The sequence below is a fragment of the Monodon monoceros genome, unplaced genomic scaffold (genome assembly GCF_005190385.1).
Source record: "Monodon monoceros isolate NGI ecotype Baffin Bay Population unplaced genomic scaffold, NGI_Narwhal_1 Super_Scaffold_14, whole genome shotgun sequence".
Taxonomy (NCBI): Eukaryota; Metazoa; Chordata; class Mammalia; order Artiodactyla; family Monodontidae; genus Monodon; species Monodon monoceros.
The window spans coordinates 66,913,777-66,928,043 of NW_021703770.1; positions in this window are offsets into that span (position 1 = coordinate 66,913,777).

Consider the following 14,267-nt stretch of genomic DNA (forward strand, 5'->3'; position numbering starts at 1 on the left):
AACTCAAAATGGATTAGAGACCTAAATGTAAGGCCAGACACTATAAAACTCTTAGAAGAAAACAAAGGCAGAATACTCTATGACATAAATCACAGCAAGATCCTTTGTGACCCAGCTCCTAGAGAAATGGAAATAAAAACAAAAATAAACAAATGGGACCTAATGAAACTTAAAAGCTTTTGCACAGCAAAGGAAACCATAAACAAGATGAAAAGACAACCTTCAGAATGGAAGAAAATATTTGCAAACAAAGCAACTGACAGAGGATTAATCTCCAAAGTTTACAAGCAGCTCATGCAGTTCAACATCAGAAAAACAAACAACCCAATCCAAAAATCAGCAGAAGACATTTCTCCAAAGAAGATATACAGGTTGCCAACAAACACATGAAAGGATGCTCAGCATCACTAATCATTAGAGAAATGCAAGTCAAAACTACAATGTGGTATCACCTCACACCAGTCAGAATGGCCATCATCAAAAAATCTACAAACAATAAATGCTGGAGAGGGTGTGGAGAAAAGGGAACCCTCTTGCACTGTTGGTGGGAATGTAAACTGATACGGCCACTATGGAGAACAGTATGGAGGTTCCTTAAAAAACTAAAAATAGAACTACCATATGACCCAGAAATACCACTACTGGGCATATACCTGAGAAAGCCATAATTCAAAAAAAGACATGTACCACAATGTTTATTGCAGCACTATTTACAATAGCCAGGACATGGAAACAATCTAAGTGTCCATCAACAGATGCATGGATAAAGAAGATGTGGCACATATATACAATGGAATATTACTCAGCCATAAAAAGAACGAAATTGAGTTATTTGTAGTGAGGTGGATGGAACTAGAGTCTGTCATACAGAGTGAAGTAAGTCAGAAAGAGCAAAATAAATACCATATGCTAACACATATATATGGAATCTAAAAAAAAAAAAAAAGGTTCTGAAGAAACCAGGGGCAGGAGAGGAATAAAGACGCAGATGTAGAGAGAATGGACTTGAGGATATGGGGAGGGGAAGGGTAAGCTGGGACGAAGTGAGAGAGTGGCATGGACATATATACACTACCAAATATAAAACAGATAGCTAGTGAGAAGCAGCCACATAGCACAGGGAGATTAGCTCGGTGCTTTGTGACCACCTAGAGGGGTGGCATAGGGAGGGTGGGAGGGAGGCGCAAGAGGGAGGAGATATGGGGATGTATGTATATGTATAGCTGATTCTTTGTTATAAAGCAGAAACTAACACACCATTGTAAAGCAATTATACTCCAATAAAGATGTTTAAAAAAAAAAATTACCCAGGTACCCTTTTCCCAGAGGGAAAAAAAAAGCAGATAGATGGTAGATTTAAACTCAAATATATTAAGATGTGTATTTAATGTAACTGGATTAAAACGTTTTAATTCAAAGACAAAGCCTGTTCACTTAGAAATAAAATGTATGCTGTTTAAAAGCGCTATCTAAAGCATAAGGATACAAAAGGGCTTAAAGTAAAAGGATGTAACAAGATATACGATGCAAACATTAATGAAAACTATATGAAGTAGCACATAAATACCACACAAAATAAAACAAAGAAAAAGGCACTAGTAAGATAAAGAAGCTCCTTCATAATGACAAAATGTTCAATTTACCAGGAAAATATAATTCTAAACCATACTCACCTAATAGTATAATCCCAAAACAAAACAAAAAGTAGCAGAAATGCACGGAAAAATTAATTCATAATTAAAGTTTAATTCACAATTAAAATGAAAGAATCTTAGTATACCTCTAGAAGAAGCAGACAAAAATCAGTAAGGATACAGCATATTTGAAGAACACGATTAATAAACCTGAATCAGTGGGTGATATACAACATTCAAACTCAACTGCAGAATATACTTTCTTTTCAAAAATACATGAAACCTCTTCAGAGATAACAATATACTCGACCATAAAGAATTACAATCTCAGAGTATATTCCCTGATCACAACGTAATTATGCTAGAAATTGATAAGCAAAAGATACTCTAAAAATCCCCCATATGGTTTAATATAGGAAATATAGTTCTAATTAACAAATGGGTCAAAGAAGAAATCATAAAGATAATCAGAAAGTCTTTGAACTGATAGATAACAAAACTATATGCAAACTTGTGGAACTCAGGAAAAAAGACAGGATTTAGAAGAAAATTTCACTAAAAATGGCAAGAACCTTGCACCAAAATTTTTGAAAATTTAGATGAAATTGACAAATTAGAAAAACACAACTTAAAAAGCTGACATAGAAATAACAAATAGAATGTAAAACATTCCCATAAAGAAAACTCCAAGCTTCACCAGCAAGTTGTTATAAATATTAAAGAAAGAAATAACTCCAGTCTTATAAGAAATCTTCCAGAGATCAGAAAAAGAGGAGACACTTTTCAAATAATTTTACAAGGTCAAGATAACCTTGGTCCCAAAACTCAACAAGGAAGAATAACTGCAGGCCAATCTCACTATGAACAGAGTTTCAAATATTCCAAATCAAATATTAACAAATTGAATCCAGCTACACACAGAAATAATACAATATGAACAACTTTCATTTGCCCCAGGAAAGTTGGGGCAAAGTTGTTTTAACATTAGAAAATCCATGTAATTTAGTGCATTTACTGAACATTATGATGATTTGCACAGAGGCAGAAAAGGCATCTGATAAAATTCAACATCCTGTCAAGATAAATATTAGCAAACGGCCAAAAAAATATCAAGTATTCTATTTAATGGTGAAACATTAAACATTTCTTTCTGAGATTGGGGAAGAACAAGAATGCCGTTGTTATTTCTATTCAACATTACGCTGGAGGTCTTAGCAAGTGCAGTAAGATGAAAACAGAATGAAAGGTAAATGGATTAGAAAGAAACCAAACTTTCACTATTCACAGATGATGTGTGTGTATAGCAAACTCCAAAAGATTCCACTGGTTGTTAGTTAGATTAATGAAGATGTATCAAGTTAGCCTGATTCAAAATCAATGGATAAAAATCAGCTGTGCTGGCAGTGTTCTGTTTCTTTACCTGAGGACTTGCTATATGTGCATCTGCTTCTTACTGATTTGTTAAGTTGTACACGCATGTTTTGTGCACCTTTTTTATTAACCCGTACCCATTGCTAGTACCCTAAAGGTGTCATACTCTTCCTAACAGGTTCTACCAGCTTGATAGAGAGGGAAAAGGTATGTAGCACTCAGCCTGAAAAGCAACAGTATACTTACATGAAAACACTTAAAGCCTTACTTAACGGACACTTACTTCTGATGCTCAGGATTGGCTTAATTCCATTCCTGTTTTACTGTTTAAGTTTCTTTTTAAAGCAACCATTTCCTTTATATCGTTTACAACAGACCCTGCAAAACTATGACAGAAGCTGTTTATCCAACAAATGATACTATTTCCCTTGTAGATATTTTACCTTAAAATAGACATTTACTTGGACAATTCTGTGTACCTAGCTTTCAGTCAAAGAGATCTATATATTACACTTGGCCCTTGATGCACTGATCTATACATTAGCCTTTCCCTGAAGGAAATGGTCATTCAGAAGGAAGGAGCAATTTGATAAAGCCTATACAGCAAGTCACTGTAAACAGAAAACTGAAACGTTTTCTTAAAGACAAAGTAGAACCATTTATTTCCAACCTCTGATCAGTAGACAAAAATAAGTTGCATATAAATTTATGGGCACAAACAAGCACTATTTGATTCACTTATTGTTAGCTGCACTGAACACTGTTAAAATCCACTGGAAGCCCACAGAGCCATTAGCAAAGGGTGGCAGTCACAGCATCCCTGTCTTCGGGCCTAAGAGCAGATTAGAAAAGCAGTAACAGGCCTCATGCAGGGATATGGTTTAGAACTCTGGCAAAACTCCCATGCTCCTAGGGTACCTGCTTCCTCTTACAAAAACATCATGCACTTTAAATGCCTGAACCACTTTTCATCTAAAAAAATACCATCCACTACTACACGGTTATTGTAATAACCTATATTATATGTACATTAGACATTAGAAATACAAACACTGACATTCTTTGCCTTACCTGTTATGGCACAAGAAAGCATAAACGAGTCTGTCAAATAACAAAAGGCTTTTGTTAAACATCCCAAAACTAATCTGTTATTACTCTGCCTGTCAAGGGGGAAAAAAAAGTCAGAAAACACAAATTCATATCATTTTCTATTAACCAACTAAAAATAGAGGGTAAAATGTAATTTCACTAGAAAAATGAATAAGTACTTGAAAACCATCACATTCTATAAAGGTCTAGCTTTTGGAAACTGTAACCCTATCATTAAATTATTTCCCCAAATCCATTCACACAGTCATGTGCTGAGTCTAAGAGGAGGAGGAAAGATCATTTTTTTCCCCAAATTTGGTATCTAGCTTGCTAAAAAAAGACAAAGGCACATTTTATCATCCTGGAAAAAGTGACTTCAGTGAAGCAGATAAAGTGTCTAATAAGGCCTAATTATCTCATGTTGTGATTCTTTTTAAATCACTTTTAACCTCAGGAAGAATTTTAATTATCTTGTATAATAAAGTCTCTCCTTATTTCACCCCCTCTAGGAGAAAAGAAATATTAAAGCTTATTTTTGTCAAAAGATAAGAGCAGTATTAAGTTTAAATTGATGTCATTATGAAATATTCGATATCAGGATTACAAATTTCAACTTCAGTAATTATTCGAGCGGTCACAAAAAGAGTATCATTGCACCACCAGCTCCTAGAAAGGCCATCATTGCTATCAGCACGCCTGTGATACACCAGGGATGGCGGGGGAGAGGAAAATGTGTTCTTTCTATTCCAGTAGAGTCTTGTGATTCCAAGGTTAAATTACTGAAGCAGTTTGGGAGGTACGTTTTAATATGATTTTCAAAAAGTTTTCTCCTCATTATCAACTCTTTAATAAACACTTCAAAGTTTCTGTGAGTTTCTCTACTGGGAAAAAATATTAATTCATGAGTTCTTCTTCCCAAACATACACTCACTTGTCTCACTGGGATTCAAGAACTCAAGAAGGAAATGTTATGCAAGGTCTGCATACGGAGAGACAAAGTTTCCCTTCCTCTTTTTCCTATTTCTCCTACAAATGCAGCCTCTGCACGCTGGGCACAGAACCTCTATCCTGCAATACGATTCTGGCATATGAGGGACAGCCTCTCCGACTCAGCGAGGGTCTCTGAAACAGGGCATTAATCTATTTCTCTCCTCTTCCTTCCTCATCCACATAAAATAACAATAGTTAGTGTTGACTAGATGCTCAGCACAGTGATAAGCCCTTCCCAACACATTTATCTCATTCATATTCACAACTCCACCCCCCTCTACTAATGAAGTAACTGAGCCTTAGAAATATTCGGTGGCTTCCCCGATGTTACACAGCTAGTGGATGATGGAATTTGAATGCATCTCTGTTTCAATTTACAGAATCTGCTCATGTAACCATCACACCAGTTGTAACACATTCCTTTATTTTGACAGAATGGAAGTGACTGCTTTCCTCCTTAATATAAGGATGCAATTTGGATATTCATGATGTCTGGGAAAAGCATGGAATTTTTCACTTACTTGTATATAGTTGTCTTTGACCCTTGCCACAGAAACATATATATATGGAATATATATATATATATGAAACTTTATAGCAAGGTTTCTGGTATACTTTATAGCAAAGTTGCTGGTATACTGAGCCTCATGTTAAAACTCATACTACAGAATTAAATATAAGCAGAATCCAATTACATCAAATTTTACTTAAAGGAACTCAACTTCTCTTTGGCTTACTACAATAGAAGTCTGTGTCTTATTCTGGTCAAATCCCATTGGCAGTGTATAGGGGATGGGAAAGAAGCTCACCTTCGTGCATTTAGGGGCCCAAACTGTCAGGGACTCTTGATGTCTTGCAAGGTCACCTTAGGTGCCAACCTCCAGCCCGGGGTCTTACCAAGAAAGAGTAGAGGACAGCAGGGAAGGGTTTTCTGAGAGGCAGAGGAGTACCCAAAGAGAAAAGGGAAGAACTGGGCAAACAGCTAGCCAGTCTTGTTTACCTTAGGTATACACAGTAACATAAATTAGGTAAAAAATTGTGATTAGAAGAGGCAGGTATGGGTATTCTATGGCATGGACTGAAATTTCATTTTTTAATGTGATTATGTTTTCACTATCTCTCAATTTTATTAACTATTGTTTAGTCTGTGTTAAGACCCTTTAAATACTCTCTAGAAGAAAAGAGAGGACTATATTTAATAATTAATAAATTAATATTAATAATAATAATATTGAATAATATCCTATGGGATAAAATAATAGTAATTTTAATATTAGCAAACATCTACAAAACATTTCTTATATGTCAGGTACTATTCTATGTATTTGACATATATTAACCCATTTAACAAAATCACTATGGTTAGTCATTTATTATTAATAGGTAAATAATGTTGCTTTAATCTGTGTTATTCATTTTTGTGCTGGGAAGGTTAAACCATTGCCTCATAATCTTTTTTGAAGTCTTAATTTGATTAGGAAGCCTATTTTTTATTTTCAACACAAAGGTAAACATCAGACAAGCTCAACTATACAATTGGTTAAAACACAGAATCATGGTCTTCTTCCAGAGCTTGTAACACAATAGGTCTGGGATGATGCCCAAGAGCTTTCAGTTTCCCTAAGTGACTCTGATACTGTTGGTATAGAAAAACTGAAAGGACTTAGTTTGCAAGGGTGTAGATGCAAGGGTGCAGAAAACCCTACCTAAAGAACTTAGACCATTGGACTCTTCAAGGAATACAAGAGAATGGCTTACGAGAATGGATACAAATCTGATTTTGATTAGAATCATAGAAAACAATGTCCCTGGATATTTCTTGTAATAAGATTTCCAAAAGTTGTGTAAGCAGACAAGGCTTCAGTTAAAATCATGTCACACTGAGTTTGTATGTCTCCATAGAGATTCTGCCAGTGTGCTTGGTGGGACGTCCCAAACCCCTTCTAAAAAGAAAAATTCAGAGATTTTAGGGCTGCCTGATATTTAGTGCTACCTCCAAGAAAGAAATGAGAAGGCAACTAGGAAGAGATCTCACAGGCAATCCATCTCTCCGGCCAGGAGGAAGGAATGCTGAGACAATTAAGAGAGATGGGGCGTTCAGGAACAATGCCCGAGGAGGGTACCGCCTATAGCCCACCCTCACAGCCAGTATGGGGTGGATACAAGCAGAATAAGGACCCCATTCCTCAACTCTGGACTGCTTCCGACTTTGTAATTTGAGAAGAGGGCAGAACATGACATGGTGATGGACGCCCCATTCCTCTTCCTCCGTGGATAATGTTGAGTGAGACCTCTTCCGTGCCAGAGTGAATTTCAAGGCCTCCACAGAACATGACTGGATCTGGGGCCTTTTAAGTCCCCACTGTGTAGGACATTTTTCTGAAATGAATCGCTACATGTTTTGGTCTCTGCTCCTGATTCTCACTGCCTTTGCTAGACTGGCTTTTTTTTTTTTTTTTTTTTTGTGGTACGCGGGCCTCTCACTGTTGTGGCCTCTCCCGTTGCGGAGCACAGGCTCCGGATGCGCAGGCTCAGCGGCCATGGCTCACGGGCCCAGCCGCTCCGCAGCATGTGGGATCCTCCCGGACCGGGGAACGAACCCGCGTCCCCTGCATCGGCAGGCGGACTCTCATCCACTGCGCCACCAGGGAAGCCCTAAACTGGATATTTTTAAAGTCCTGTTTTAACCATGAATGAGCAACTCGAGTCTACCTTCCAACAGGGAAAGAAACTACTATTGTTGTATCAAAAGCTGATCTTTTCCTGTTCCTCTAAGATTATGTTCGATGGGGAAGGACGATCAGTTGCTCCCCCCTCTCCATCCCTTCCATCGGGGAAGGATGCAGCACAGAGGTGTCACCAGCAGCCATAGGGCCATAAGCTCAAATGTGTAACAAACCTCTGTAAGAAAAGGAATCACTCCCTGAGAGTCTCTCAGTATCGTCGCGCCACCAAGCATTTCTGTTTGAGAAAGGAAGGACAGGGTACGAGCTGTAAGAGGGCAAGGAGGAAGCAGTCCATTCTAGCAATTCTGCCATTATGATTTCACTTATTCATTCAGCAAGCGTGACCGAAGGCTACTGTATACCAACGCCATGTTGGACTCTGCAGACACATGGGGGGAAAGGCACTCACAGGTGGTCCTCTCATATACTTTCTATTCCAGCAGGAAGACCAGCTATTAAACAACGACACGCATTACTAACTAACTGTGATTCCAGTGAGGCCTGTGAAGCATGGCTACAGCCTGGAGAGCTGAGTTGGTCCAGGCATCAGGGAAAGCTCCTTGAGGAACTGACACTTAAGTCCTGAAGGATAAGTGGAGTTCTCTGCTAAGAAGGATTCAAGTAGGGAAAAGAGCTATTTGAAGGCCCAGAGGTGGCAGCATAGATGGTATATGTGAGGAGCTAGCATACACCAAGGGCTTGTGTAAATGCAATAAAGATGGCAGGACACCAGCAGGAGATAGGGCTCCTGGAAGGTTCATATAAGGCAATCATGGGCCCACAATTAACCGTAAAAGGTTCTCCAAGCATCAAGGACTTTGTCCAGAACAATCCAAGTACTGTCTTCCAATCCACCTTTTTTAAATCCAAAGCATCTGGTGCAGTGCTCTGCCAAAGGTGTCCAATGAATGTCTGACGAGTAATGAATAAATTAATCAAAAATGTAAGCATGTGTATAAAATCTATCTTTCACACACTGGAATTTGTGCTTTGGTCCATTTGCTGCAATATTGCAAAATCATATAAGCGTCTGGGCTTCCTGAATTTGAAAAGGCAGCTTAAAATAATTATTGAATTCTGAGCCTCTATTCTCTCAAATTAATTCCCAGTGCAGCATACGTGCTCTTAACCAGCTTTTCTGGTCTTCTGTCCAAATAAAATAAGAGTATTTCAAAAGACATACTGGGCCATTGATACCACATCAGATACCAGAAAATCGTAAAATGTTTATTTACAAAAGTCAGAAGAGAGAACAGTATCATAAGCAGCTGAAAACAACATGGACGACAGAATGGAAGACTTCCTACCAAATTTCTCCACTCTTCACACACCTTTTTTCTCCATCTATCCCCATCTCTAAATGCATTCAGCCAAAAGCTTGGGAAATTTAAAAGCAAGTTGTATGTTTTAGACAGTAGATGCTTCCGCATTCTTTCTATTCATGTTTTTGTTCATCTGTTCATATTTACTGAGTTGTACATCAGAAGCTGTGCTAAACGCAAGAGATGCAAAGATGGATGTAACACAGTCTTTACTATCTACACCTCTTAGTAGGAGGTGTAGATAGATAGTAAGTGTTCAAGCATCTCAGGTAGGGAATTTGGGCCTGGGGGCAGTGGAGACACCAAAGAAGGAACAGCCAGTTCTATCTGAGGTGGGGTAGCAGTGGGGACCTGCTACAGAGAGGTCCAGACGAGAAAGGCTCACAGAGAAGCTGACGTTTTCCTAAGTCTTGAAAGGTCCACTACCCAACAAGGGACACAGAGAGGTAGCATTCCAGACAGAACCACCAGAGCAGATGCAGAGAGATGTGAAATAGCTTGCAATACTCAAAGAACTGGGGAATTCCCTGGCAGTCCAGTGGTTAGGACTCCACACTTCCACTGCCGGGGGCCCGGGTTCAATCTCTGGTCGTGGAACTGAGATTCCGCCAGCCATGCTGTGCAGCCAAAAAAAAAAAATACTCCAAAAACTGCATATAGTTCAGTGCAGAAGAATACGGAGTTCAAGCCAGAGCACAAAACCCAGTCTGGTTGTGGACATCTTGTATTGATGAGAAGGCAGCTACTGAAGATGTCCACACAGGGGAGTGATAAAGCCAAGCATTTTCTTTCCAAAAAACAAACGTAAATAATAGATTACAAGGTGGGGGAGGGATAAACTAGGAACTTGGGATTAATAGATACACACTACTATATATAAAATAAACAAAAAGGACCTACTGTATAGCACAGGAATGATATTCAATATCTGGTAATAACCTATGATGGAAAAGAGTCTGAAAAAGGATAACTGAATCACTTTGCTGTACAGCTGAAGCGCTGTAAATCAACTATACTTCAATTTTTCAAAGTGAAAAAAAAAGAATGCATTGGACTAACATTGGCATTGGGACATTTACTGAAGAATACAAAACTAAATAATGCATTCACATCTCACAGACATTTTTCTCCCTTCTTTGACATTACAATTTCTGGAAAAAAACTAAAATGTTTTTTAAACATTTTTAGTTTTTTAAAAGCTAAAAATGCTTCTACTGTATGTGAAGAGATTTGGAAATTTCTTAAGTCCCAAATTCTTAATTCTAAAAAAAAAAAAAGAAACAAAGAAAGAATGGATTATGAGGAATTTAAGACTAGAGGCAAATGTCTAGGCAAGAAGCGTTATAAAGTTAGAACTGACAGAATTCAGTTGGCTTCCTGAAAACCTAGGTCTAAAATAGAAGGAGAGTCAACACAACTTTTACTTTTCTACTAACACATTGGTGCCTTTGTATAGAATTATTCAAGGCTAGAGTTGGCTGGACTTAGATGTCATCTAACCCAGTGCCCTTAATTTGCTAAAGAATCTGAGACCCCAAGAAATAAAGGTCACAGAGCCAAGCAGGGCAGAGTAGAGTCCGGTGTCCTCAGTCTGAGTCAGGCATCCTAAGGGCACCCGTCTCTTCATCTCTCCCCACTTTATTAGTTAATCACTTAGTGACCAGCTATCACATGGTACTACTAGGATTCTATTCCAAGAAACTACACAATGAATTTTTTTATAATACAAATAATTTCATTTTGTATTTTATACTTTCTTGTGCTTATGCATTATATTGTGCATGCCTAAAATTATTTTTTAAACTGTTGAAAGTCCACTTTCTGGGAGACCCAATAAACTATGACCAGTGTGAAAAACAGTGATCATTAACATTTGTAACTAATTCACATTCATCTTCGGTTTCTTGGTTGCAGTGATTCTAAGGGAGTCTTTTGCACCATGAAAATTAAAGGCCTGTGTTTGAAATCTAGCTCTGCCACTTGCTAGCTGTGTGATCTTTAAAAAGTCACCTAACCTCTCTGTGCTTCAGCGAAATAGGCCTAATAATAAAACCTATCTGATAGGGTTGTGGAAGTCTTAAATGAGCTAATGCTTTGGAACACTGCTTGGCATATAGTAAATACTACAGAAGTGTCAGCATTTATCAGTATGGATAAAAAGATTCAACTAGCCATGGGGTGGTCCAAAGCAGGCCCCTAACAAAGACAAAGCCTATCTGTGATTACATATCACCAGAGAGGTTTATCTCTAGCTGATTTCAGCCTTCCATGAGTCTGTTGGGATGTCCCATAAAATCAAGTTAAATTTAGGGAATTCCCTGGCAGTCCAGTGGTTAAGACTCTGTGCTTTCGCTGCAGGGGGCCTGGATTTGGTCCCTGGTTGGGGAACTAAAATCCCACAAGCCGCGTGGCCAAAAGTATTTTTTTAATTTTTTAAAAATTTAAAGCTCAAGTTAAATTTGAAGGAGGTGATTCTCCCTCTGTCCTTGTTTGTGATTATTTTCTTCTGACGTCCGACTCTTCACATGTTATCTTTCCTCATTAAGGAAATAATGAGGTACTATTTTGCAAGAATGGTACTAAACTTACCTGAAAATATCACAAACCCCGCTGAATGGTTTCTAATGATGCTGTTGCATTTCTCCAAATAATAAGAAATCCCTCCTCACGTTTTCTGATCCTGCAATCAAATGCTCATTTTTATTGTTTTAATAAGACATTCCTATTCTTCCAATACTAAACACACACTAAGAACATATTAGGTGGGGGACACTCAGCTAGGTGTTAGGGATACACAGACATGACCTGTACTCAAGCGAATCACATTATTCCCTTTTCTGTTTGTTTACTTCACTCCTATCCAAAGAGTACCTACTAGAAGCCAGGCCCTGTCCCTGGGAATGGTGTCTAGTGGTGAGTGAAACAACACAGACGCTGCCCTCGTGGAGCATCGTCTATTTTATCTATTATACAGGTAATAAATAGGGAAACAGACAAAGGAGCACAAAATTACAAACTGAGAAAAGGCTTATGAGGGCAAGAACAGGTTAAAATGACAACCTTCTCGCTCCTCCAAGGCAGGAGGTCTGTGTAAATAGAGTGGGCAGAGAAAGCCACCGTGAAAAAGGAGAGTCGAAGGTGACACGAGCCCAGCAGCCTACCATACAGAGAACAGAGGAAAAGACGGTCGAAGCTGAGGAAACAATGATTGAAGCCCCAGGAGGGAAACAACTTAACGATGTTCAAGCAGAAGTAGCCCCGTGTGGTGGCTGGAGTGAAGGCAGGACGATACCACATGAGACGCAGGGATGAGCAGGCACCAGGGCGTGCAGGACACTATAAACCACGGCCAAGAGGGTGTGTGTTATTCCTAATGCAACAGGAAGTCATTAAAAGATTAGAAGAGGTGATGTGCAAGTTACATTTTGTAAGGTTCTGCAAATGCAGCTGAATCCTTAATGAACCTGATGCTAGAGCACGAAATGGACAGCCATCTTAGAGTACCATCTGAGCTGCCATGTTGGTGTACCTTAGGAGTTAATGCGGCCACCCCAAATGATCAGCCTGAGTGTAAGTGAAATGAGGAGTCTGTTACTCCTAGGCCTAGTTGAATGAGTTCCCCTCAAACGATCAGTCTAACTCAGTCATGGCATTCAACTCTCTCGCCAATGACTGGTTCAGGGATAGGCATGTGACCCAATCCTAGTCAATTCTAGTGAAGGAAAAACTGAGGGCTCTGGGGGAAATGTGTCTTGGTCCCAAGAAGAAAACACAAGGAGAGAGAATCCTTTCTTTGTCCTGTGGACATTGCCGTATCAGGAACCTCTACAGCCATCTTGCTCAGAATGGCTAAGGATGAAGCCAATGCACAGAGGAAGACAGAAGCCACACGATGCGCACGAGCTGAGCGGGGGCCCCTCCTCCCCTGGATCCCACCCTTCCTATCCCAGGGGGAAATCAAGTTCCTCATTGCTAAGCCAGTCTCATTAAGGGTTCTCTTGCTGACACTAAACACATCCTTACTAACGTACGAAAGTCCCGTGACTTGGGGAAATGATCAAATCGCTGCCCGTTCAAAGTCCATGAAGAAACAAACCCTCTCAAGGGTTCTACTATATATTTTTTAATGCTGTACATACCTAATTTTTGAGAAACATGTAAATTCTCTCAAAAGCTTATAAATCAAGGTGTGTAGACAGAAGATATCTGGCAAAGAATTAAAGTACTTTTTAATAATGTTTTCCGTGGAATAGAACAGTTTTCAAAAGAGAAATAAGTGGAGAAAAGTCACAAATTTCAGTTGCAAAGAAAAGGCAAAAACATAAAAGTGAGAACATGTTGAAGACCATACTTTAGTAAATAACCCCTGAAAGACAAAAATAAAAGAATCTACAAGAAAGGTTTCTTTCTCTCTCTCCTTGATTTATTAGCTACTAAGTCAGATGAAAAGTAGAAACAGTACTTTTGAAGTTGAGAGGGGAGAATTATTTGGAGGACACCTCTGATGTTGTAAACAGCAGGGAATTGTATGAGCAACAAAAACGTCTTTGGATGGCAAGTTATGGAGAGAAAGGATTTATTGAGCTTTGTGGCCCTCACATCCCAAAACAAGTAAATCACAAGAGCAGGGAGAGATTAGCATGGATCACAGGATCAACAGAAGGTATATGAAAAAATTGTATTTCTTGAGCAGCTGAGCACTGAGGACCCTGAGAACATGAAAGACCTAGACCAGAAACAACAATACCCTTAACGGGAGAAGACTGCAACTGCACGATTCCACTGCCACACGTCACAGGACGTCCCCAGGATCCATTCCTTACTGGCTACCTCTCTGTGAGGAAATTTCAGCTTGAGTCATGTAAGTCAGTCTGCACATTTTAGATTTTGGTCACTGTGAAGCTAGTCTAACTTCCTGGTCATTTATAAAAATGTCAGCTCAGATATAAACATTAGGGTACTTAGAATATTTTTGAAATATTTAACCTCTCAGACACATAAAATTTTTCAGATTTTTCATCTTCTAGAAAGTGAGCAGGCCCCTATGTTTTCCCTTCTGAGATGAAAAAAAAAAATTTTTTTTTTCAACTCATTCCCCAGTTTCATACTATTTGTAGTAACAGCAATTTATTCTT